Consider the following 4,023-nt stretch of genomic DNA (forward strand, 5'->3'; position numbering starts at 1 on the left):
AGTAAATCACATTAAGCCTGTGGCAAAGAACCTTGGTGTTTGGTTTGATAGTAATTTAAATTTCGAGCAGCACACCACAAAGCTTGTTCAATCATGTTTTTATCAACTTAGAAATATAGCAAAAATTCGATCTATGTTAAGGACACCGAGACCATTTTACACGCCTTCATCTCATCACGCCTGGATTATTGCAACAGCCTTTTCACCTGTTTGACCCAAAAATCTATTGATCGACTCCAGAATGTCCAGAACTCAGCTGCCAGGCTTTTAACCAGAACAAAGAAATATGACCACATTACTCCTATTTTAGCTTCATTACACTGGCTCCCAGTATGTTTTAGAATTGACTTTAAAATTCTATTGATCACTTTTAAAGCTCTTCATGGCCTCTCGCCTTGTTATATTTCTGACCTTTTAGTCCCATACGCACCAGCACGTACCTTGAGATCCTCGGGCAGAGGTCTGTTGTCTGTTCCAGAGTCTCAACTGAAAACTAAAGGGGACAGAGCGTTTGCTGTCGGGCCCCGAGGCTCTGGAACAGCCTGCCCGAGGAAATCAGGTCGGCTGAGTCAGTGAACTCTTTTACGTCCCTTCTTAAAACATACTTTTATAGGAGAGCCTTTATTTTATCCCTTTCATTTTATTCTATTTTACTAATTTTATATTTATCTTAAACGTGTATTTTAGTCTTTTCAATGTTTTCATGCTTTTATCTTGTATTGTTTTTTGTATTATTGTCTCTTGGGTATTACTGTCTTTACACTTGTTTAAGCACTTTGTAACTTGTTTTTGAAAATAAAGATTATTATTATTATTACATCTATGACCTTTGCATAGTTCGGTGTTCAGTGAGTTGTGATTAATTAAATGCGCCGACAGCTCATCGCACGTGCGCACAGATTACACTGAGTGGAGCGGGTGACCGGTTCAAGATGGCGGCCCCACGGCTCGTCCGCGCCAGTAGACAGCAGCGGTCGGTGGGCGTCTGTGTATATTACGTTTCTAACTACTATGTAGTAGAAAAAGAATCTCTCCTTTATTAGAAGTGGAATTTTGGGCAAATGCAGGACCACAGCTATTATTTAGCACAAGAGCCGACGGAGGGTGAATGCTTTAAGAAGCCAGACTTAATAACGGGAGCTACGCAGGCAGAAATCACGGGAAAACATCGGTGTGGCTTTTCCCAGATGGAAGAAGGGTCTAAAGAGGGAAAAATGTTTTCAAAGCGACGCCGAAGTTGTCTATTTTCTGCTGGACAGGTAAGGTAACGCTATTCCAACTTTAGCATTGCAAATGAAAACTGTTGTTTGATGATGTTAGCATTAGCCAGAAGCTAGCTATAGACACCGTGAGAAGTGACTTTCCCTTGTCAGTGGTGTAAAATATGTTGTTGGATTGTTTCATGTAACTTAGTTCTTCTCCCTCGCTGTGTTATGGCTTCGCTATGTGGGGATAAATGTGCCGGTTAGTTGGTGTGACAGTCAGCTGATTAGTATTATTATTAACAGTAACGTTAGCCTACAGCTAACAGCTCATATTAGCCAGCTAAACCTTTACTACCCTGTTAAATATGTAACGTTTACGTTAGTTGGATTGTTATTTCGGAGGTTGTTCTCCAGCGCTTCGCTTTGTTTAGTGAACAGAAATGTGTCTTTTGTGTTTGTGAGACAATCAGCTGATGATTGCAATTAGCTAAAGAAACGGTATCATTGCAAGAGGAAGCATGGTGGCTCAGATTAGCAAGCTAAATGTTTACTGCCTTGGTGGAAAACATTTATTTCTTACTGCTAACAGCATTACGATAACAACACTTAACACACAGCAAGTGACTAATTATGCTTATTGTCAGAATTTGCATTAGAAACAACAATTTGTTTGTATTGCTTCTAAGGTACATACAAGCTCAAGTTATGGCTGTCAGTACTTATTTGTGTTATATTATATTGTAGAGCACCCTTGATCCTCACCTGACTATGGCTTAGTAAACATTCCCATGATGTGGTTTATAATGGACTGTGGTACAGAAACAGGGACATTTTTACACACTCTTTGCTTACGTTTTCCATATTGTCTGTTGGTGATCATACTTGCACTAGATGTGATAGTTTTTGGGATGTTCAGTTTATTAGGCCAGATGAGCAAACCCTACAAAGATGTAACACATTGTGGATTACAGTACAGTAACGTATTACAGTCGTATGCGACTGTGTCATGTAGCATTTATTGATGCTGCTGTTGCTCCAGCTACGAGACAAGTCCTGCAACATCGATTCCCTTGAAGAGAAAATCTTTGCAAGTCCCAGCTCCAGCATTATCTAGCATTGGGGTTTCTACTGGAACAGACTAGTAAGTCATGCATAACAATATATATAAGCAGCAGCAGCAGGAGCAGCAGAAGAAGAAGAAGAAGTTGTACGTTTCTAATCATAGACATATATAGAGGTAGACGAAATGCGGCTGCCATCTTGAACCGGTCGTACTCCCAGTTTTAGCTCATGCAAAGCTTACATGTGTGTCTGTGTGTGTGTTGGGCTGCTGAACGGGCTGGGAGGAGATGGATGCAGAAGAACATGTTAGTACATTGTGTGTGTGTGACAGAGAGGGACAAATATAAAAAGCTTCAAGTAGACTAATATAATTTAATCATATATTGTTTGTTTATTAATCATATATTGTATTGGTTCAAATTGTTAAAATATCTGACTTTACTCTCACTATCTGTTTCTGCTTCGCTATCATATTTATAGTCATGGATTTGCAATATACCTATCATATCATCACATATCATAGGTTGAACAGACGTCCCAGGCTTCAGGGACAGTCCCCATTTTTGGTTCCCTTACCCTGGCTAAATACAGAAAAAAACTCTGTATAGAAGTAATAGTATTAATTTAAAATAGAAAAAAATTGATAGTCAAACTGGAAATGTCAACGTTTTTCTCCCTTTTCGTAGATTATGTTCCCAGTTTTGATCTCAGACATCTGGTCACTTTATATCATTTATCAGAATATTCTATTACTGTTGAGCCCACTATGAATATTAAAATACGCCGAACCATGTATCCTGTGTCATAGCTACTTTAACGTTAGTTGGGTTGTATCTGCTTCCCCTTGGACATATTATCCATAAACATGGCATTTCTTTTCATATTTATGCTGATGACACACAAATATACTTGCCCGTCAGATCCACAGACCCTGGAATGCTGAGTTCACTTAACAACTGCCTTTGTGAAGTTAAAAAATGGATGTCAAATAATTTCCTCCAGCTGAACTCAGACAAAACAGAAATCCTGGTCATCGGGTCCCAGCAGATGGGAAATCAAATATTGCCATCTGCTGGTTCCCTAGTAAATCACATTAAGCCTGTGGCAAAGAACCTTGGTGTCTGGTTTGATAGTGATTTAAATTTCGAGCAGCACACCACAAAGCTTGTTCAATCATGTTTTTATCAACTTAGAAATATAGCAAAAATTCGATCTATGTTAACTTTTAAGGACACAGAGACCATTTTACACACCTTCATCTCATCACGCCTGGATTATTGCAACATCCTTTTCACCTGTTTAACCCAAAAATCTATTGATCGACTCCAGACTGTCCAGAACTCAGCTGCCAGGCTTTTAACCAGAACAAAGAAATATGACCACATTACTCCTATTTTAGCTTCATTACACTGGCTCCCAGTATGTTTTAGAATTGACTTTAAAATTCTATTGATCACTTTTAAAGCTCTTCATGGCCTCTCGCCTTGTTATATTTCTGACCTTTTAGTCCCATACGCACCAGCACGTACCTTGAGATCCTCGGGCAGAGGTCTGTTGTCTGTTCCAGAGTCTCGACTGAAAACTAAAGGGGACAGAGCGTTTGCTGTCAGGGCCCCGAGGCTCTGGAACAGCCTGCCCGAGGAAATCAGGTCGGCTGAGTCAGTGAACTCTTTTAAGTCCCTTCTTAAAACATACTTTTATAGGAGAGCCTTTCCCGATTTTATTTGACTTTATTTTATCCCTTTTATTTTATTGT

The 4,023-nt window shown here is 39.4% G+C and overlaps 1 long non-coding RNA gene across 1 annotated transcript in view; it reads left to right on the forward strand.

Annotated features, from left to right (window-relative positions):
• The first annotated feature begins 940 nt into the window (after nt 1–940).
• The window catches only part of LOC123960235, a 4,256-nt gene continuing 1,173 nt past the window's right edge, over nt 941–4,023 (forward strand). Inside the window, exon 1 of the long non-coding RNA XR_006822483.1 lies at nt 941–1,259. This is a non-coding gene — a long non-coding RNA (uncharacterized LOC123960235). The remainder of the gene's footprint in view (nt 1,260–4,023) is intronic.

Source organism: Micropterus dolomieu, linkage group LG21, assembly GCF_021292245.1.
Source record: "Micropterus dolomieu isolate WLL.071019.BEF.003 ecotype Adirondacks linkage group LG21, ASM2129224v1, whole genome shotgun sequence".
In the NCBI taxonomy this organism is placed as follows: domain Eukaryota; kingdom Metazoa; phylum Chordata; class Actinopteri; order Centrarchiformes; family Centrarchidae; genus Micropterus; species Micropterus dolomieu.